The sequence below is a fragment of the Nilaparvata lugens genome, chromosome 11 (genome assembly GCF_014356525.2).
Source record: "Nilaparvata lugens isolate BPH chromosome 11, ASM1435652v1, whole genome shotgun sequence".
Taxonomy (NCBI): domain Eukaryota; kingdom Metazoa; phylum Arthropoda; class Insecta; order Hemiptera; family Delphacidae; genus Nilaparvata; species Nilaparvata lugens.
In genome coordinates this window covers 9,159,382-9,183,441 of record NC_052514.1, presented here as the reverse complement: position 1 = coordinate 9,183,441, position 24,060 = coordinate 9,159,382, and the positions used below count along the sequence as shown (strand labels likewise).

The 24,060-nt window shown below is 36.1% G+C and overlaps 1 protein-coding gene across 1 annotated transcript in view; it reads left to right on the top strand.

Moving 5' to 3' along the window:
- The first annotated feature begins 8,927 nt into the window (after positions 1–8,927).
- Positions 8,928–24,060, top strand: part of LOC111047255 (connectin) — a 200,387-nt gene continuing 185,254 nt past the window's right edge. The window contains exon 1 of the mRNA XM_039437575.1: positions 8,928–8,981. The gene's annotated coding sequence lies outside the window, so the exon portion shown is untranslated. The remainder of the gene's footprint in view (positions 8,982–24,060) is intronic.

Here is a 24,060-nt window from a genome sequence, read left to right as displayed (position 1 = left end):
TATCGACCACGTGCTGTGTTCATTTGAATAAACTGCTCTACCTACCAACCTCATGCACGAGAAGGAGGTAACAAAGTCCATTTCTCAAGGATGGGGTGGACCCCCTGTTATTTTCCCAGGAAGGAGACTCATGCCAGTTAATAATAATAGGCAATTTTATGTGCAATAAAACGGCTTAAGCCTTTGTATATTGCAGCTGTCAATGAAGATCAATTAATGTATCAATCATATTAGAATGATAGTGATACATAGAGCTGATAAATAACTATACAGAGTGAGAATTTGAAAAAAAAATCGGTCGTCATTTTTAAGAAATTGTGACGTTTTTCTCAAGAATATCACGGAGCTCCTGCAATTTTCCCAGATATGAGACTCATGTCAGTTGATAGAGCTTAGAAATAGCTATCTAGGGTATGAAATTTAAGAAAATCGTTAGAGCCATTATCCACCATTTTGGATCGAATTTCTTATTGTCAGATCCTAATGGTATAAGAACCTTAAGTTTAAAATTTCATGTCAATCGGTTAATTAGGAATGGAGTTATCGTGTTCACAGACATACACATACCCACACACAGACCAACACCCAAAAATCATGTTTTTGGACTCAGGGGCCCTTGAAACGTATAGAAAACATAAATTAATTAGGGTACCTAAATTTTTTTGGAAAGCAATACTTTCCTTACCTATGGTAATAGGACAAGGAAAGTGAAAATAGCCTGTTAGAAGAAATCCTCATCACTTCACTGTTTAGCTTGCAAAAAATGTTATCTCCATTACAACGAATGTTAGCTTAATTATGGCAAAACGATACCCCAATTACAATGAAGTTTCTTATAACAATAAAATGATAATGACTACCTTTTCATGAATAAATAAGAATCCTCGATATAAATTTACGATTCATGTAATTAATTTATATTCAATTGAGTGGGAATTTTCCCCATCTACTAATTACCAATAATATTGACAACCTTTCACATTAGTACCAGGTTATCCAACATGCGTAAACGGTATTCCGAATGTGAATGAAATCGTCAAACGATCAGGCAAGCTGCAAACGAGAATATTCAATCGCCAGCTCGGTAGTCCACAGAGGTGTTAATTGGCAGACAATGGGATATTGATTTGAGTAAAAATAACAGTCGACGATTGACTATCATCAACTCCGCCAGTGGTGTTCATCACAATATCTCACGCTGTTCATCACGTGATATAGTGATATACACTTTAAACTGTCGGCATTTTTAATAAGTATCATAAATGCTTACTACCCAGTCAAAGTTGAAAGTTTAAGGTGAAAATCACTATAGATGATGGTTGTGATAATGATCCTGAAAATACTGTTGTTGATGATGATGATGATGATGATGACGATGATGATGACCATTCATTAGATCAGAGACGCGCACTGCTACCGGAAGCTGTATGGGTGACCGTGGCAGCGAATCGAATCCATTAATCTCGATAAAGACTGCATTACGTGTGTCGAATGCGAAGCGATTAGTGTACTAATTCGGTTCTAAGATCTGTGTTTACACTGATCATCGATTCCAAAAGGCCAGATCACACTAGGTTTTCAGCTGCAATAATATGAGATCAACTGAGTAGCAATCATCTTTTACAATTTCAGTTTCGAGGCGAGTTTTATGAGCCTATCGACAAATATTCATTATCAAAATTACAAATTTTTCAATTAATCATTACAACATATTTTCCTGTTTGGAATCCCCAATTATTTTCAATTCGAATTAAATATATGAAGAACGAACATTCCTTCACTTTGTAACTCAAATATTCACTTTTCAAAACCTCTCAAAATATCATAATTTATATATTGTTGACAAACGAGAATTTATCATAATTTTCACAGTACAGCAGAATATCAAAACTTCCAACAACCACAATTTAAATGAACATACATGAATAGCTACTTAAAACAATTCTTCTTCTTCTGGCTTTACAGCTCGATGTGAGCTTTAGCCTCTCGCACAAGAGCCCTCCACACATCACGGTCACATGCCTTTCGTCTCCATGCTCTTATCCCCATCTTTCGGAGATCATCATCCACTCCATCACTCCACCGGTTGCGTGGTCTCCCCTGTCGTCTTCTGCCCACCATCCAGGTCTTTTAAATTTCTCTTGGCACTCGATATTTTGCCATTCTCTCAACATGACCAGCCCAGCGCAATCTTTGTGATTTAATGAAACGGACCACATCCTCACCCCCAAGAATTTCATTTATTTCATTGTAAGATCTACTTCCCCACACTCCATTGTCGTTGACACCCCATATATTCGCCTGACCAATGACAATTGGACGTTTGATAACCGATTATTGACTGCGAGTTTTAGTGTTTATCAATGGAAGTTTTTAGTGTATGACTGGAAGATTAAATCAAATATTAAATAGATTTTAACACTGTTCTTGAGACCTAGTCGAAAACAAAGTATTTTTTGTATTATATTGATATAGTATTTCTTAATCAAAGATGAGAGATAAGAAAGAACAAGAAATATAATTCCAGTAGGAGGAAGAGAGAATAGTAAACAAGAATGAATAAACAGAAAGGAATGAACAAGAGAAAGAGACTGGAATGTTTCATTAGTGGGTGAGAGAGAGGAGAATAAGGGTAACCGTCCACTGGAACCGTATTCAACCGATCCGTTCGGCCGTTGGATCGGACGAATCTGCCGGCCGTTAATTCGGCCGAATTTGGTCGTCCATTGGAACCGTTTACGTCAGTCTATAGTGTGGTCCACGTTATAATGGCAGTGGATAAAGATGGGAGAATGACGATGCCGATTCTCTGCATTAATAAATTATATTTCTTCACCGTCAAAAACATAATTGGCATCGTTGTGGACGGCTTTGTCGAATGATAGACAAGGAAAGCAAAACCAAAGTTGAACAAATACTGCCATTATAACGTGGACCTCACTATAGTTCAGTAGATGGCTGAACTATGGAATATTGAATAAATATTGAATTAACTACTATCATAGCCACCAATATTTTCCATACACAATGATTAAGTTGAGATATTTTAAATTAAATAGACAAATATCCACTGAATTAGTTATTCATTACAATAATTTCACCTTCAGATCCTATTTGTTCAGTAATATTTGTCTACAGATTCCTTTGAGCATCACGACGATATCTTTTTCTCGCATATCCCACAATGGAACATGCCCTTGAAGCAAACTTATCAACTTTTCATTGTCCATAGTTAAAACTTTATGAAACAGAACAAGTTCAAAAAACAAAACAGACAAGACTGTGAAACAATTTTGAGGTTAGAATGATGTTGTCTCAGCTCGACTAGTTAGTTCGGCCGGTTAGAGCCAGAAAATCCCATTCAATTCGGATCGAAAACTTGATCGGCCGGAGACGGCCGTGCACGGACGTATGAACCAGTTGCAATGGACAAGCATCTATAGGTTTCTTTGTTGGGGGATTGTTCGGTAGCTTTCGGCCTATGCTAGTTCGGACGAAATCGGTTCCAGTGGACGGCCCACCTAAAGAGACGAAGGCTAAGAGGCGAAAATAGAGCAAGAGGAACAAGAAGAAAAAGATAAAGTGATGTCTGTGGAATATTGTATAGCTATTGTTTATTTTTGTGACTTATCATGTGGTTAATGTATTTTTCATTATTTTGTGAACTGCAACTTAAAAGGAATAGAATTTCAAGAAGAAGAAGAAGAAGAAGAAGAAGAAGAAGAAGAAAAAAACTAGAACAAGAAGGAGAAGACTGAGAAGAAGTAGAAAAAGAAAAAAACTAGAAGAAGAAGAAGAAGAAGAAGAAGAAGAAGAAGAAGAAGAAGAAGAAGAAGAAGAAGAAGAAGAAGAAGAAAGTGATGTATACATGGTAAGTGCATGATGATAATGATGATGATGGAAGGGGTTTTTTGGGGTGGCTGTAGTGACTGTACGTACCACCAAACTTTGTTGAGTGACGGCCCCTCTCTACCCCATCCACAACTGTATCCACCCCCACCCCCTCAAACCATGTCCCCCCATGAACACCCCCACACCACAACCATCCCGCTAATGATAATACAGCAACAGCAGCAGCAGCCGTGTGCTCAAGATGATTAATTTCTCAGCAGCACTCGTCAGCTCCAGCATGTGATGTGATGTAGGATGTAGACCTGGGCTCTGAGGCTCTAAGGCTCTGAACTCTTGTGGTTGATGGCTCAATGCCTGATGATCATCATGACCCACCGCCCACCGCCCGCCCAAGTGAGAGTTGAGCCGCAAAAGTGGTTAAGGTGCGCCAGCGTGTGTGTGTGTGTATGTGTGTGTGTGTGTGTGGTGTGTGTGCTGGCAGAAAGTAAAAATGATAGAGGGGAAAATGTGGTGTAAGTGGGAAAAATGGGAAATAACTTACAAGGTTAAAAGATAGTTGGTGGAGAAGGAAAAATGAAGTGGAGGAAATTGAGAGAGAAGGGAGGAGAAACGTACAAGTTAGAGTAAGATGGTAGAGTGAGGAAGAAGAAAAATTAATGGGAAGTAGGAAGTGAGAATGATGGTGGGGAAAAATTTGGTGTAAGTGGGAAAAATGAGAATTACTTACAAGGTGGATTAAAAAGATAGTGGGTGGAGGAGGAAAAATGAAGTGTAGGAAATTGAAAGTAAGGTGAGGAGAATGGAGGAAAAACGTACAAGGTAGGGCAAGAAAGTAGAGTGAGGGAGCAGAAAAATGAGTGGGAAGTAGGGAGTAAATATGATGGAAGGGAAGTATGAGATGGGAAGTGAGGAGGATGGAGGAGAATGTACAAGGTAGAGTAAGAAGGTAGAGTGAGGAAGAGGAGAAATAAGTTGGAAGTGGGAAGTTAAGATGGAGTGAGTGAGAAGAAAAATAAGTAGGGAGTGAAAATGATGGTGTGGAAGAATATGGTGTAAGTGGGAAAAATGGAGAATAACTTATAAGGTAAATTAAAAAGATAGTGGGTGGAGGAGGGAAAATGAAGTGGAGGAAATTGAGAGGGAAGATGAGGATAATGGAGAAGAAATGTTCAAGGTATAGTAAGAAGGTAGAGTGAGGAAGAGGTGAAATAAGTGGGAAGTAGGAAGTAAAAATTTCGGAGGGGAAAATGATGTGGGAAGTGAGGAGGATGGAGGAGAACGTACAAGGTAGAGTGAGGAAGAGGAGAAATAAGTTGAAAGTGGGAAGTAAAAATGGAGTGAGGGAGAAGAAAAATGAGTGTGAAGTAGGAAGTGAAAATTATGGAGGGTAAAAATGTGGTGAAAGTGAGAAGAGAAGAGGAGAAACGTACAAGATAGAGTAAGAAGGTAGAGTGAGGAAGAGTAGAAATAAGAGGAAAGTAGGAAGTAAATATGATGGAAGGAATTATGAGATGGGAAGTGAAATGGTAGAGTGAGAAAGAGGAGAAATAATGGAAGTAGGAAGTGAGAATGATGGTGGGGAAAAATTTGGTGTAAGTGGGAAAAATGAGAATTACTTACAAGGTGGATTAAAAAGATAGTGGGTGGAGGAGGAAAAATGAAGTGTAGGAATTGAAAGTAAGGTGAGGAGAATGGAGGAAAAACGTACAAGGTAGGGCAAGAAAGTAGAGTGAGGGAGCAGAAAAATGAGTGGGAAGTAGGGAGTAAATATGATGGAAGGGAAGTATGAGATGGGAAGTGAGGAGGATGGAGGAGAATGTACAAGGTAGAGTAAGAAGGTAGAGTGAGGAAGAGGAGAAATAAGTTGAAAGTGGGAAGTAAAAATGGAGTGAGGGAGAAGAAAAATGAGTGTGAAGTAGGAAGTGAATATGATGGAAGGGAAGTATGAGATGGGAAGTGAGGAAGGATGGAGGAGAATGTACAAGGTAGAGTAAGAAGGTAGAGTGAGGAGAGGAGAAATAAGTTGGAAGTAGGAAGTGAATATGATGGAAGGAATTATGAGATGGGAAGTGAGGAGGATGGAGGAGAATGTACAAGGTAGAGTAAGAAGGTAGAGTGAGGAGAGGAGAAATAAGTTGGAAGTAGGAAGTGAAAATTATGGAGGGTAAAAATGTGGTGAAAGTGAGAAGAGAAGAGGAGAAACGTACAAGATAGAGTAAGAAGGTAGAGTGAGGAGGAGAAATAAGTTGAAAGTGGGAAGTAAAAATGGAGTGAGGGAGAAGAAAAATGAGTGTGAAGTAGGAAGTGAAAATTATGGAGGGTAAAAATGTGGTGAAAGTGAGAAGAGAAGAGGAGAAACGTACAAGATAGAGTAAGAAGGTAGAGTGAGGAAGAGTAGAAATAAGAGGAAAGTAGGAAGTAAATATGATGGAAGGAATTATGAGATGGGAAGTGAAATGGTAGAGTGAGAAAGAGGAGAAATAAGTTGGAAGTAGGAAGTGAATATGATGGAAGGGAAGTATGAGATGGGAAGTGAGGAAGGATGGAGGAGAATGTACAAGGTAGAGTGAGGAAGAGGAGAAATAAGCTGGAAGAAGGAAGTGAAAATGATGTTGGAAGTAAGAGGACGAAATGGTGAAGTTGTAAGAAACGAAGTAAGAAAGAAGAGTGAGGAAAAGAAAGAATCTAAATTGAGTAAAAAATTATGAGATGAATATTGAAAAGGTAGATTTGTATAGTGTTCAGTACAACCTGAATAATCTATGATTTTCTTTGTTTTCAATTATTAAAACCAACGATTCAAGGTTTTCCTAGTACAGTACATGGATAATCATAGTTGGGAAATCCTCCAATCCTCCCCCTTTCCCTTTTTGCACCACAGTTCTTGATTTGTTTTTGTTATGATTGTTGTTATTGTTTTTCATTTATTATTAATTTATAAATAATTATAATCAAACCAAGTTCCAATTATTCATTTATATTGTATCCAGTGTCTATGTGTATAAAGGATTGAATAAATTGAGTTGACCGGTTCGAGTTGGAATTGATAAAAATTGTAGAGGGTGGAAAGAAATGAAATGTGTCAGTGATAAAGGGAGACTAGCAAAATAGTTTGAGGAAAGTGAGAAATCAGATAAAAAGAGCCAAAGGAGAAAGAGGAAAGGGAAATGATGACACTACAGTAGGATAAGGAGAAATTTGACAAAGGTAAGACAGGCTGACTAGGCTTCAAAGACTCTTCCTCCGCTCAGCACTCTCTAACACTCTCACTCACTCTCTCTCTCTCTCTCTCTCTCTATATATATATATATATATATATATATATATAATTATATATCACTCTCTTCCACCATCCTCAGAGATGTTCACTGAGAGGGAGCCGAGATTTCAAGCCACATTTCAGCTGAGAGCACGTGTGTGCATGTCTGTCTCTACGGCAGGTTGTATGTGGTGTCTCTGCTAATTGACAGATAAACGGTGAATTAATCATTCACGACAACAATATTAAATTGTGAGGGTGTCACCGCTCGAGGGTGATTAAAACCTGTTTGTCCCGGAGCATGTCGTTTTTTATGATGCAAAGTTTGTTTTTTTTTCAAATGAACACTACATGAAAGTTCACCGTGATTGATTTCCTGGTTGTAACACCTATTAATTTGGTGAAAATTGGTTACAATTTCCAATCTTTCAATTTCCTATTTCCATCTTTCATTTCTTTAAGGCTGTGCAAAGGCTAAAAATAAACTTTCTGATGGTGATATTTTTCATAGTGTTTCGATTTGTATAATTATCATCAAGCTATCAAAATGAAAAGTTTTCTCGGGGAAACATTTTTTTTCTGATCATTACTTTTTGATATATGAGCGCCTAAAGTTTAAATTTTAGGGACAAAACATTTCAAATTCGGTAAGAGATAGATTCTTCATTGTATTGTTGATCTAGTAAAACAAAACTTTTTTGAAAATATCAATTTATGAGAGAGTTGTTCAATTTACTAAAATAACTTTTATTTGAGTTATTTTTGGTAAATTGAATAACTTTTTCAAAAATTGATATTCTCAGGAAATTTTTGTTTTAAAAGATCAACAATATCATGAAGAATCCATCCTCTAAATCTCATGGATTTATATTCTACCGAATTTAGAATGTTTTGTCCGAAAAATTCAAACTTCAGGCGCTCATATCTCAAAAATTAATGATCGGAAAAAAATGTTTCCCTGAGAAAACTTTTTCATTTTGATAGCTTGATAAAATAAAATCGAAAAATATGACGAGTAGAAAGTTTATTTTCAGCCTTTGCATAGCCTTAACCTTTTCTGATACTACACGTCGACGGCTTCATCATAAGCATAGCTTTTTTTCCACACTATTATTATCTTATTCTCTCCCAAGATATTTTTTGGAAAACGATTCTCTGCATGTACAGTTTCTTATATGTTCGATATCAATGATTGCAGTCAATCATCTACAACATAAAAAAGGAAGGTACTGGTTTATACACTACGGTATAGGAAATTCACAAATGACGCATCATCACATCTGAACTACTGGACTGATTAACTTGAAATTGTGCATAATAGATTCTTAATTCACCGAGAATGGTTATAGGGCTATCTTCAATTCTTCAAATCCTAGTACGTCAAGTTTTCAGTTTACCAAGTTTTTAATCAGACCCTTGTGGAGCACGGGTTACCTGCTAGTTGTTAATAATGAGTTCCTTCTCTAGTAACTATGATATTGAGTTTATAGTGAGGTCCACGTTATAATGACAGTATTTGATCAACTTTGGTTTTGCTATCCTTGTCTATCATTCGACAAAGCCGGTGGTACTATCCTTTTTCAGGTCCACAACGATGCCAATTATGTTTTTGACAGTGTAGAAATATAATTAATTAATTCAGAGAATGAGCATCGCTATTTTTTTATCTTTATCCACTGCCATTATAACGTGGACCTCACTATAGTAGGATTTATTGACTCAAGGGTTGGATTGTATTTTATCGGATATAACTATAGTGAAGTTTAAGACTGCTCAATTTTTTCTACTTGTAAATACATTTTCAAATTTTCTGTTTCAGGACAACTGATGTATGATGTTCTAAATGTGGACGGCTATCAGTGACTCATTAGTAAGTAACTTTATTAAAAACATTCTACAGATTTTCATCTGAAAATTACTGACACATTTATTCTAATTCTAGTGATTTACAGCATTTAATTAGGATTTTCGTTTGATAATAATTATTTAAAACATCCATTTGGTACACTATGTTGAGAAGTACTCAAGATATTACGAACAGAGAAAAACCTCCAAAACTCTTATTCTTTTTTATTCTTTTCATTATGTACAATCAAATGAAAACTATTTGAATGTCAAAAAGAAACAACTTGTTTATTGGACCAATTTGAGTTACTAGTTTCGGTTGGTATAACATTATCAATCTCCAGTAGACTAAAACCTCAAGAATTGAGCAGCAGTATAGTGTGTGGGTGAGGTCCTACGATTGGTTATCGACCAATAACAGCAAGGCTGAGCTCAACTGCTATTGGCCAAGACAAGAGCTCTACTGCCATTGGCCGAGACTGGATCTCAGTCTCCATAGCTCGACAGCCAATAGTCGACTAATCGTAGAGCTTCACTCACACTATATATATTCTGCTTCTCATGATTTAAGGTTCAACTTCAATAAATATTAATAGTGGTTTAATAGCCGAAACTAGTATATTAAGTCGTTTTGATAAATAGTGAGCTTTGACAATATCAAGTCGAAATTGAATAAAAACACACATATGTTGTCAAATTCTACACAGTTGACAACATATGTGTGTTTTTATTCAATTATGGAACGGTTCTACAATATTGACAATGACTCAGTCGAATTTTTAATATCAAGTTGGTTTTCATTTAATATGGATATTTACCACAACAACACAGAAAGTTCACGTACTATGCTCCTGTGCTGTGTTCGCGTACTCAATGACCTGTGGATGAATAATGGATAATTATAATTTTTCTCCATTTTATGTAGTATTCAAGTAGTGATTCATATTTGGATGAGGAATTGGTGGACAGCTACATACGAATTTTAATGCTATGCTCCACGTTACTGCGTTACTCCCTATTTTCAATTATTGTCATGTATCATATCTAAAAATTAAATTTTAATAATATCCCCTAGGCCTTCGAAGATAAATTTAGGGCCGGTTTCCGAGCTCGGGATTCAGTTAAGTTCTAAACTTCAACTGACTTTAAACTCTGGAGACAGTAAATTGGCTTTCCGAGTCAGAGCGTTAACGCAGTCGAGGACTCAAATAGACCCTGGAGTTTAGAGATCACGTTAAACCCTAGAGTTTATAATTTCGCTTTCTGAGTGAAGGGCTTATAAGTCCAGAACTTGAATTAGATTCTCGCCACTTTCCGAGTCAAGGATTCATCAAAAATCGTTGAGTCCAGAACTTGAAACATCGTGATTTTAAACCCTCGACTGTGGTAGGTTTTGAAATTGAGTTCTGGACTTGAAATGAGCAAAAACATCTCAGTTATTGTTTTTGAGTAGGTGAATAGCCAAATAAATGTCTTGGAATACGTAATTTTTTTTGGAATATTATATTTAAATTCATAATTCATAGTTTGTGAGTCTATTTTAAAATAAAGGTCTATCAGAATTATGCAAAAAAAACTAAACTCATTATACGACTGTGACATACCTAACCTGAAAAATTTCAAGAAAAATAATACTGTTATTGACTTAGAATTCTATATTCCAATGTGAATGTTATTGATCAATGTCATATTCAGCATATTAATGATAATTTATTATCCCACACTTTTTTTCAAAACAAATACGATTTCCTACTCAATAGCGTACTGGAATTTTTATTCCAAAATAACTGGTTAGGATCAATGATCAATAATAGCATAGCGTGGAATAAAATTTCTATCCATTAATGTTTCAAAAGGTAGGGTTTTGCTTTCAATGGCCCTACAAAGTGATCGAAACGTATTTTGACGGAATAATTGTTTCAAAATACTGTAGTTTGGAGAGCATGTTCATTTCAATTAGCCCGCTTCAATCAGCTGTTCTGCTGTAGGATAGGCTATAGTGCCAACAATACAAAAACAAAATATTAAGAATTTTCCTCATGATTTTTGCTTCAAGTCCTGGACTCAAATAAGTCGTAAACTTAATAGACCCCCGAGTTGAGAAGATAAACCCCTGACTTAGAAAGTCGATTTAGACCCGAGAGCTTACCCTGTAAGTCCAGAACTTATAGATCCCGAGCTCGGAAACCGACCCTTAAAATCTATCCATCCTCGTATGGAGATAGTCAGTCAGTGAAAATAGTACTTTCAAATTCCCCAATAATCACTCTGTGCTAGGAATTTATTGCAAAATTTTTAAGAATCAATTAAGTTACGTGCAGCATCAAATAAAGCTAGTTGAAGTCGGAGGAGGAGAAATTCAAGAATTTCTGAACAATCCTATTACATTAAGCTAGCAATTTTTGTATATATTTTTATATTTGGTTATTTATATTTATTTTTTCACATTTGGTAATTTATATTTTTCTATATTTGGTTTTTTTAAATTTATTTATGTCCAACGAATTTCGAAAACGCCTCCAACGATTTTCACGAAATTTGGAACATAGTAGGTTCACGGTTTCAAATTTCGATTGCACTAGGTCTCATCCCTGGGAAAACTCGCTGAACGACATTAAAAGGTTAATTCATCCTTGGAAAAACAGCTGAGACTTTCGTCGTCTGTGGATAGTAAAAAAGTGAGAGAGACGCACTCGGTCTGTGGAAAATCCAAATATCTCATCCCCGAAATTCATAAGCTGACATAATAGCTAGCTGCAAAATATAAACACGTACTAACTTCGTCCTAACTCCGTCCGAAGCTATATATATATATATATATATATATATATATATATATATAATATATATATATATATATATATATAAAGCGAAATGGCACTCACTCACTCTCTCGCAGAACTAAAAATCTACCGGACCAAAAACGTTCAAATTTGGTAGGTATGTTCAGTTGGCCCTTTAGAGGCGCACTAAGAAATCTTTCGGCAATATTTTAACTCTAAGGGTGGTTTTTAAGGGTTTAGAGTTCGTCTTTTAGCATGAATATTCTTCTTATTCTCTTAATTTTAATTGAAAAATGTCCATACCATATGTTTATATAGAACTATAATCTAGAGAGAGTACCTCTTCGAACCAGTTGTTAACTGGTAACTAAATTGATAATTTTTTCAGGTTGGCATTAAGTTGAGTTGACTTTGTTAGGTTGGCACCAAGTTGAAGATTGGAATGCGTTTATCGCGGAAAAATTGATTGGGCACTGCTACTTCAATCAGAGCTATCCCTGGGAATATTATATTACTAGCCGTCCGGCTCGCTTAGCTCGCCATATCCGTTTAGCCATACGTTTAGTCTGGATCCCCGACTGGATCGTCCTAACATATGATAAAAACGCTCAAATGAAAAATGCAGGCGAGCGAAGCGAGCCTGCTGATCTCATTCTTGGACGAACCAATCGGGGGTCCAGGGGGCGGAGCCCCCTGGCTAGACGGATATGGCGAGCGAAGCGAGCCTAACGGCTAGTTCATAATAATATGACCAACATATCAGTTGTGCTGAAAGCAGCAAGAGGTTCCAATGTATTCTAGGTGGAGTACAGTATAACATCATTTTCTTTGTTCAAGAGTCTTCTAGATGCTAAACCATGGATTGTGAGAGCACTTACTCCCAGTTTCATAATCTCTACTAAGATGCAAACCACTTTGAAATCTGATCCCTCACATTTTTAGCCCGTAAACCTACCAGCTCCCCTCACTTACACAATAATGGCAGACATATTTCAAAACTCACTCATACTCCCCCCAAATTATCCCATAAGTCATCACTGGTAATCATTTGTTACACAGATTTATACACTCCGTCTTTACAGTTACCCCCCCCCCACGCCGTGTTCACGTCATTAGCGTTGTTGGTAAGGGAGAAGGAAATTAGGGAAAAGGGAGAAAATCTGTAGAGAAGTAGGGGTGGGAGGAGGATGATGAAGAGGGGATGAAATTGAACAGGAAGAATTTGAGATAGAGGGAAAGTGGTTGGTTGTGGAAGTTTTCAGGAACAGGAATATTTTGGAAAGGAAGAAGACTTATGAATGAGAAAGACAGAAGGGAAGGTGGAGGGGAGTATTAGAAAGTGTAACAAAAAAATGTGATAAAGATAATGGGCAAAAAAAGACTGAATTTGAAATACAATGAGGAGAGAGCGAAAAGTTGGGAAGAAAAGAAAGAAAGAAGGTAAAATAGGACGAAAAAATGAAATTTCGAATAGGAAAAGGAAATGTGAGCAAAAGAGAAAGAGAATACAAAAGAAAAAACAAGAAGAAGAAGGAAAAGAAAAAGAAGAAGGATGAGGAGGAGGAGGAGGAGGAGAAGAAGGAGGAGGAGGAGGAGGAGGGGAAGGAGGTGGAGAAAAAGAAGGAGAAGTAGGAAAAAAAGTAGAGGAAGAAGAAGAAGAAGAAGAAGAAGAAGAAGAAGAAGAAGAAGAAGAAGAAGAAGATTACGAAGAGGAAGGAGGAGGAAGAGGAGTAGGGGGAGGTGGTGGAGGAGGAGCTAAAGAAGATGAGGAAGAAGAAGAGGAAGAAGAAGAGGGTGAGGAAGAGGAAGAGGATGAGCAAGAGGGAGAAGAAGATGAAGAAGAATATGGTGAAAGTGAGCGGGAAGGAGAATGAGAAGAAATAAAAAATGATAGGAAGAAGGAGAAGAAGATGACACTAGAGGGAATATGAAAAGAAGTGAATAAGAAGTGAAATTACTGGAAGAAAAGGAGTCAGATAACAAAAATAGAATAACATGAATCTAAATGGAAATGGGATTTCGGAAAACAAGTAATAGATGAAGTAGACGCAGAAAGGGATAGTGGAGGAGGGGGAGAATAGTGGCATAGAATGATCAGTGGAGAGGAGAAGATAACAGGGAAAAATATTGACGGTGAAGAGAGAGAAATATAAGTGGAGAGGGTCGAGAAGATTGACGAAGAAGAGAGAGAAATATAAGTAGAGAGAGAGTAGTGGAGAGGGTCGAATAAATATTGAGAAAGAGGAGAGGAATATAGGAAGATAAGAAGGGAGAGAGAGTATGAGAGGTATGATAATCAGGGTAAGTACAGTCAGCAACCAGAATCTTAGAGGAATTTCATCAGAAGCAGCAGATATGGAGGGGAAACCCCAAGTAAAAACCACTAACTCTGTTCGAACACAACGAAACATGCTTTTTAATCAAAAAGTTTCGCTTGTTAAAAAGTTATAATGGACAAAGGGTGATAACACAGGAGAGACGAGATAAAGTCAGCTGATGATGCTACTCAATGAAAAAATCCCAAAGAGGAATATGGATGAGTCAGGCTATTTATATTCTATACTGTTTTCAAGAGTTTCAAAGAAGAAAAGTATTAATAATTATAATCACTAGGTGGTGGTCTAGTTTCTCGAGAATACAGAGAAAAGCTTGAGTTTATGGGGTGATTTTCTTACTCTAGATATTGGTCGAAGAATTGGTAATTTACATTATTTAGGTCAACTTTGTTGTTTCTGGACGACCTTTGAGATGTAAGCATTTTCCATGGAAGTGTTGAGAAAACATTCTTCCAATTCAAGAATATATCCATTCTTTGAAAATGTTAATCTTGATCAAAATGCAAGATTGAATTTTTAGTTTTTAAAGAAACGAGGGGTTATAACTCAAATATTTTAAATGTGAACACCCATTATGTGGTACATTATTTTGAAGGCCTTTCCATAACAAGAAAGATGGCATCAATGAAAATGTTCTTAAGAATAGAACATTTTTATTAATGCTAACTTTCTTGTTCCGAAAAGGCCTTCAAAATAATGTACCACACAATGGGTGTTCACATTTAAAATATTCGAGCTACAGCCAAAAGTCACCAACTGTAAGTCAAAAAGTGGAGTATTCGACCAATAACTTTACAGTATTATATCTACAACAGTCACCAACTTATTGAAGGGTTCCTATACATATGACTCGCTCTGTATAAAAATTTATAAAAGAAAAAGTGGATCATGGAATAACAAGTGGACTAAGGTCCACTTCCATGATCCACTTTTTTTTCTATAAATTTTTATACAGAGCGAGTCATATGTATAGGAACCCTTCAATAAGTTGGTGACTGTTGTAGATATAATACTGTAACTTCCAGGATAAGTTATTAAGGCCCAAAGACCTTAAAGATGCATAGACTCACATGCAGCGCTAGAGTCGTACTTGGAATTGAAATCGGCCATTGAGGAGGCAAGCTATAAGATTATTACATACCAATGCCTTTGTAATCAATAATATTATTAACATATAGATATAATATCTCGTGCTAAATACCCCAATGGCGGCCTTCAATTTAAAGGAGGAGCTATCATTGGGAAGGCATAGGCATTGTGTAGGTCTATATCTCTTTAAGGTCTTTGGGTAGACCACTAACTACATGACAGGTGTATCAAACATGTCTTCAATCGAAAAATACAATCACCTGGGAAGGTTCGAACGAAAACAGTTGTTTTACAGCAGCCTCTATCCAAAAATAAAAAAGCACAATAGCAATGAATTCAACAGCACTAGCACTGGAAAATCACGAATTATAATGATACAAAAAACATCAAATAATAGAGCAGCGAAGAAAAATAGACAAGATTGAACTTGAAGATACTTAGACATCAAAAAAGTTGTTCGAAGCCTTTCGCCGATGAGGCAACTTGTCTGTCGAACATGTGTGAACACACAATGTTCGACACACTTGTCTGTTGTTAGTGGCCAACCTAATAATCTCCTTATTTTCCTTATTTTCTTATCCCTGTCGGGTGTTGAAGGGGAAGGATATTATTTTATATCGGTTTCAAGGAATCTACTATTATTTGTTGAAACACCGCCGATTTATGTTGTTACATCACAATATTATATTATGGTTTTTTCAAATTGCATTCAATCTTTATTCTTATAAATTAATTTTTCATACTTCGTGAAATTCGTTGAATGACAATACTGTAATTTAATGTAAATTAAATGTATAAGCAGAATATAGTATTATTCTTCTCTAAGTACCTATCCGTTCCGGATGTTGGCTATCAGCATGGCTATCTTGATTTTGTTGGTTGCAATTCGGAAGAGTTCTACTGATGTTTTACCGAACCACTTCCTCAGATTTGCCAACCTAGATATTCTCCTTGGTCGTGGTTTTCTCTTGCTGTTTATCTTGCCTTGAAGGATCTCTTGGAGTAGCCCGTACCTTTATGTGTTCCTCATTATATGTCCGAGCTATTGGAGTTTCCTGCATTTTATGGTGTTTACCAACTCTGCTCCCTTTCTCATGCGCTGTTGTACTTCTGCGTTTGTGTCCAAGATATCCTTCTAGCTTAGATAGTATTATAGCTTACATATATGAAGAACTCTAATCTAATCCAATCAATTCCTGATCATATCAATCTATTCTTTCTTTTGTACATGTTCAAGCATCAACAAATCTAGAAATTGGAGTACAGAAAAGTCTTGTAATAAGTGAGAATTGAATCTCTGTTTCCAGAAAAGTTGGGAAGTTGAAGGAAGTGAAATCTAAATTTTCCATTTAGAAGTTTTCAAGAAAGAGCATCATTGTTTCACTTCCATTAACTCTCCATTGTTTTGTAATTTTCTCGTATGTTTACTGGAGTTGAGAAAAATAAGAGGTTGCAACGCTCTAACTCATGTCACAGATTGGAAATAATGATAAGCCGCCGCGAGAGCAAATGTAGACAACCTCGTAAAATCACTTTTTTCATAGTGCATCATCCCCTACCGCCTCATCTACCAGGAAAATTCATGAAACTGAGGCGCAACCCTTAATGGAGTTTTCCAAGTTTTCCACCAGACTCAGCCAAGCGCGAACAGCCAAAGAAAAGCGCTTTTCCCGAACGGGTTTCTCGTCGAAATTTATTGTTAGATGATAAGAAGATGTATGGCACCAAACAGGATCTTTGATTAATCCTCCGCCAACCAATCGGATAATGTGAGTCATGCTCGTGATTGAGGAGAGAGAAAGGAAGCAAAAGAGAGCGGAAAAGAGAAAAAGATAGGGTGAAGAGTGACGGAGTGACACAGTGAGGAAGTTTGAGAGGAGTATTGTGGCTTGGTAGCTGAATAACAAGGATATTAAATGAGAGAGATTGAACAATTATTGAAAATATAGAAAAATCGAGATTAAAATTTAACTTTTTGTGTAGTTGAGAAGTTGATATTGTGATAATTATTCATATTGAATGAAAAAGACTAAGAAATTGTCAAAAAAATAAATAAATCAGTGGTTTTTTGACAATTTCTTAGTCTTTTTCATTCACTTAAAATTCAATTTCAATTGAAATAGTTGAAATCTTGAATGGATAGAGAGAGAAAAAAAAGGGAAGAGAGTGAGAGAGAGTAAACATATTGTCATTACTTATTTAGTGATTGAGTCAGTGAACACGTTAAATAACTGAATAATAAATGTTGATATGAGACAGATTCAACGGTTGAAGGAAGAGGATGATACAATACAATATTGTTTCATTATTGATGATACAATAATATTGTTTGAAGAGAGAGATTACATAAGAATTCTTTTCTCATGTCATTTACAATATTTGCTGTTCTATACACTCAATTTACAATACAGAATACTTGACAATAATACAATGGGTATTCTTCACAAAATGAAGTATCATTATTAATCATAATGGAGATGAAATGCGATTTCAATAAATTGTAATTATGTAATATTGATGATGGCTTCAATCATAACCTATTTTTCGAACATTTCATCAACAAAATTTGAGAATGGAATAGATTTGGGCCAAGCCTGTTGTTCCTTCCCAATCATATTTACATGATTTGTGATTGTATCTCGCTTCGCTCGTCAAATCCGCCTAGCAAGAGGGCTCCGCCCACTTGGACTGGATCGTCCAAAAATGAGACCAGCGGGCTCGCTTCGCTCGCCCGCATTTCTCATTTCAGCATGCTTCATTCCATCAGAAAGTCAAAGTACTGAGAAAACGCAGAAAAAATGAGAAAAACGTTTATTTTGGGCGTATCTTCGATGAAATATTAAAGTCACCTCATCACAAAATTTTTAGACCCTAGCTAAACCTCTGTACCAAATTTGAACATTTTTTGTCTATTACTTTGTGAAAGAACTGAGAAAACGCAAAAAAACGCAGATTTTGGCGTTATTCCACATTTTTTCCAACACAACATTGTTACACCCTAGCTTAGCTTCTGTACTAAATTTGAACAATTTCTGTTCATATTTTCTTCTCGATAGATCTGAGAAAAAGCAAAAAAACGCTGGAAAAACGCTTTTTGGGCGTATCTTTGACATTATTGCAAATTCCTCCTAACACAACATTATTATACCCTAGCTGAGCTGCTGTACTAAATTTGAACATTTTCTGTTCATTTGTTCTCGATAAAGCTGAGAAAACGCTAAAAAAACGCTGGAAAAACGCAGATTTTGGGCGTATCTTTGGAAATTTTTCCAAATCCGTTCTTAGTGCGCCTCCAAAGGGCCAACTGAACATACCTACCAAATTTGAACGTTTTTGGTCTGGTAGATTTTTAGTTCTGCGAGTGAGTGAGTGAGTGAGTGAGCCAGTCAGTCAGTCAGTGAGTGAGTGCCATTTCGCTTTTATATATACAGACGAATAAATAAATAACTAGGCCCACATGAATTGGCAGTGTTTCAACGAATATTTATTCATCCTTGAGAAAGAATAAGGCAACAACAAAAGATGTCCTCTCCATCAACACACGAACAGAAAGAGATCAGATTAGATAAGAGATCTTCATTCATGTAAGTTACAATATATCATAGTTTTTTCATTTATTGGAAATAAATGAAAGAATTTTTGAATTGAGAATGTTACATGAAAGAAATGTTGGGATTTTTACGTCAATCTCAGTAGAATAGAGCAGTTGATGAGGATTGGAGAAAGAGAGGAACTAAACTCGAAGAAGAAGAAATCAAACTTGAGCAGCAAAGTTGTAGAGGAGATTAATGAGAAGAAATAATGTTGGCAATAATGACAAGAACAAAAGATGAGACAGATTGAAATAATCGGAAGATGGAGGTTGAATAGAATATGAGGAAAGTATGATGTAAACCGGAGGAAAGTCAGAAACAACGTACAAAGCAGAACTGGTGCGCAAAGTCTCTGCTCGATGAACAGAGATGTAATACAAAAAAGATGAGATAGAAACTGAACAGGGCAAAAGCATTGAAAGTAGAATGAAGTATGTAGAGATTTATGGAACAGAAATTCTAGTATGATATAAGTTTTGATAGTAGATTGACTCACGATGAACTTTGTGGACTCCGTTGCAACTTTGGTTGAATTCGAACTTCATATTTCCAAGCTCCACTTCTTGGATGTGTGAGACTATCTCAGAAATGAGAGTATGGAGTTTCAAAGGACAAACTATTGATTTTTCGAACAATGAAGTTTTCCTTCAAGCTCTCATCTTCAAGTATTCTAGTGGTACATTTTGATAATGTGATACTTATAGCCCCAAAATTTGAAACAAAGACAGTTTAAGGCTCATCCTGTTGTTGAAAGGAAATGACGTTGATGTTGTCAATACCAGTTTATTCACAACATCAACGTCTTTTTGTTTCAATTATGGAGAAATACGACAACATCTCTTACCATACAACAAATTATTATCCTGTTGTCTCATCCTAATCATATGATACAACGATTGTTTTTATCGATATTTTGTGTACATTTGAAAATACTCATTCAAGTTATTCTTCCACTACTACGTAGGTATTCCATTCATTCATTCAATTATTGTATAAAACACTATAATCATAATACAATAATTATGACATTGGAGGAAAAACTAGGCTGAGCCTGTACTATTTCTCTCCAAAAATGTTGATAAAATGTTAATGGTGTCCAAAAGTAAAGGTTATGTAATCAAACACTGCTTCGTCACTTGATTTCTTTTGATACAAACTATTCCAAGGAAACTGATTGAGATAGAAAAAGATATGTGTGCTTTAAATAGTGTAAAAAATAAATTCTTACAAACTTCAAAAGATGAATACTCCAAAATTCTCATTTTATTGAAAAACACTGCTTTACTTAATCCACAAAGAAAAATTATTATAGTTGCTCAATGAGACATAATTTTTTAGATGAAAAGATAGATTAATGTTTCCATTCTTCCATAGCATATTTATGAAAGAATATACAAAAATATACATTCATTTATATTATACAAGATGTTATCCGTGGAATAAATCCGAAAACAAACTCTAAGTTTCTTTGGATTTGACGGCTGATTCCTGCAAACTCCTGATAAAATGTTCTCTTACATATATAGGCTTTTCGGAAATATGTGAATGAAAAGGTGAACCCACCTGATCAAAAATTCCGCCAACAGAATAAAGGCTAATCAAGTTTTTGAGCCTGCGGCGAAAGTGAATGAATAATATTGCTGATATTGATATGTGGTTTGAGAAGAGATAGGGAGTGGAAAAAATCAAGAAAGAAGTGAGGAAGAAGGTAAATATAGAATTTTGAGGGAAGGAGTGGTGAGTGAAGTAAATATATGGCAGCGGTCTGATAATAAGGTAGGAAGTGAAATGAAATGAGAAAATTCAACATTTACGAAGTGGGGGAACGCACTTTGCAATGTGATGACTACAACACTCGTGGAGCTGAATCACAATGGCATTCAAAGAAAGAAGACATTCTTTTATTTGTCACTTTATAGACAGCACAGATATGAGCATGAAAAGACGAATGAGGATCAAGAAGGTGTTAATAAGCTGGGATTTAAGGATAAAAGGAATGGTAATGTTTTCTAAATGATAGGTAACAAGGAAGAGTTTAACAGGAAAAGAAAAACTCATGAGAAAGAAGTAAGAGTAATAAATGAGTCGATTTCAATACAAAAAAACAAAGAAAACTGAATTTTTTTCTTCATGATAATAATGAGTTGTTTCAATTTTGAAAAAGCTTGGAATAGAGAAATCTAGAGCAAGCCTTGTGCAAACCACTGAGAACCGCAAAACGACGCCGATTTCAACAATTTGACCATAGCTTAGAAATTCTCCCGGTCCCGCTGCTGTTATACGATGCACAGTGCTTTGCGTAAGTCAAAGAATATTTCAAAAGGTTGTTTTTAATAAATTTCATCAATTCAAGAATACGTCTTATTCAAGTTATTCTACCACTGTGACTTTTCTATTGATAAAGACTATTTTTCAAGTAAACTGGTGCTTACTTGAATGGTGCAAAGATGACTGTGCTTTAAATAGTAAAACAATTTGAAATCCCCCGGAAAGGAACGATTCATTATCTCGTCATTCAGTGGAGCCATAGAGAAAAATTGCTGTATTTATAGCTGAGCTATATTTATAGCTTAGAATCTACACTGTCTTCAAAAAAGTCGTGGAACTTCTCCATGATGAGGAGAAGAAGTATTCATACAAATATTGACAAATCCACAAGAATTAAGTTTATTTAAAAACCATACTCGAGTTTTAACGTCATACTTGGCATCATCTCCAGTTTCCACAGTATGGTTTTCAATCAACTGAATTTTTGTAGATTGACAATATTTGTATAATTACTTTCTCATCCCATCTTTTTAGCTTAGAGTTGATAGCGTAGAACCATAGAGAAACAATAGCATAAGTAGATATCCCATCGTATGGGGCGTTTATGTCGCAACATTTACTGTTATCTCAAGCCGATAATTATACCACGTAGTTCTTTCCCGTGAAGCTTTATGACGCTGGTAGTCTCTCATATTGTGCCGTTCATACACTCTTACCCGGTCAAAACAGTAAAAATAGGCAATAATCGACAGTAATCGGCTTGAGATAAGAGTAAAAGTTGCGACATAAACGCCCTATACCATGGGATATCTACTTACGCTATTGTTTCTCTATGGTGGAACTCAGTCAAGATTACAGACATATATTAGTATCTTCATGGAAATCACAGTCTCGAATATTCTATCAATTTAGAAACTAGAAGAACTATTCTTGAAGGAGAACCAGATAAGAATAGCAATAGGAAAGTGATAGATATACTTGTAATGCATGTAATAATAATTTTACTTCAAAATGAAATAAAAACACACATATATTGTCAAATTCTTCACAGTTTTATTTGTTAGAGGACCATGGCTTCGTGTCACACAGGTCACATTTTAAAACTATGTAGAATTTGACAATATGTGTGTGTTTTTATTTCATTACTCATTTATTCATTCACGTTAACCAATGCACAAATCAAATACATAAGAAAAGGACCAACATTATGGGACGGTCTTACAACATTGACAGTGACTCAGTCGAATTATACTTCAAATAACAAAGCAGACGACGCTTTTATTCAGTCTGGTTGGGATGTTACATAGGGTCTGATTTTGAACTACTATATTCCATGATATTACTATTCTATTAATTTATCTACTCAAACAAAAAACATGTGAGTTACAAAGATATACAATACATTATAACAATATAAGTTTTTGTATGGTTATCTAGTGCAGCAGAACAGCTTAGAAATTGCCTTAGTATGCAGCACACGTCAGGATGGTAGCTGAGTTCAGTCGAAGCTTTCTCGAAGGGCACTCAGCATCCTCGTGAAGTCGATTTGTGGTGAAAAAGTCTAATTTAATACTATCACTATTCTATTTACTAGTAGTTCTGTGAACAGTAGACCTCACGCAGTATTCTCATTCACAAGTACCTGATTGAAACTATAGACCTTATGGAAATACAGCAATGGACTGGCTTCTCCACACATCTTTGTGATCACTTGTCAGCTGATTTATGATGAATAAATTCTATAATCTGATTTTTACTCTAATATTGGCGTATGAAGGAGGCTCCTTTTTCCTTTTTTATTATCCTTGAAATGCAAAATTTTCAAAAACTTTGTATATACGTCGACGCGCAATTAAAAAAGGAACATACCTGTCAAATTTCATGAAAATCTATTACCGCGTTTCGACGTAAATGCGCAACATATAAACATTTAAACATTAAGAGAAATGCCAAACCGTCGACTTGAATCTTAGACCTCACTTCGCTCGGTCAATTACTATTTTGTAGTAACTACGTGAATTATTGTTCCCTCTACGAAAAAATTACAATATTTTACTTTCAATTCCATTGGTTTCACCCATCTAATCTGCCTCAATCTCAGCAAGTCCTCCAAATTGTTCAGCGGACAGTACAAAGTGATTCCATCCGCGAATTTATCATTCATGGTCTCCTGAGTTTTAACATTTCAGTGTAGAAGAACAAGGAAGGCCGACCCCGACCCTATGAGCAGAGAATGAGATTCACAAGGCATTAAATTGAGTTGTTGCGTCTGAGTTGTGTAAACATCACGCGGTTGAGTTGAACGTCCATTGGGAAAAGATAGCATTCACTCTGTGCGCCTGTTTCACTGTATACATGCATAATGAGGACGGTAGGCCCAGCCTCCTGCTGCAACAGAGATCAAATCTCCAAAGCTGGAGCATCTCTCCTGGAGTTGTCTTCTTGTTTGCATCAAGTGATTTATCAAGTATTCATGGCGGTTTTGTGAGGAGTCGGTGGGGTTTGGTGTTGCAAATTGCTGGCTTATGATGGCCGGCCACTTGTAATCTGAGTAACATGTTTTCAATCTTTCCTATGTTTTGATTTCTGATGCTTGGATACATCTCAAGTTAGCTGCTTGCTATTGAATCTGTGTACCTCGATCCTATAATTGACCGAGCGAAGTGAGGTCTAAGATCCAAGTCGACGGTTTGGCATTTCTCTTAATGTTTAAATGTTTATATGTTTCTATGTTGCGCATTTACGGCAAAACGCGGTAATAGATTTTCATGAAATTTGACAGGTATGTTCCTTTTTTAATTGCGCGTCGACGTATATATAAGGTTTTTGGAAATTTTGCATTTCAAGGATAACATAAAAGGAAAAAGGAGCCTTCTCCATACGCCACTATTAGAGTAGAAATCAGACTATAGAATTATTCATCATAAATCAGCTGACAAGTGATGATGTCTCACAGATCTTCTCCACAGATGTGTGGAGAAGCTGTATTTCCATAAGGTCTATAGTTTCAATCAGGTACTTGTGAATGAGAATAC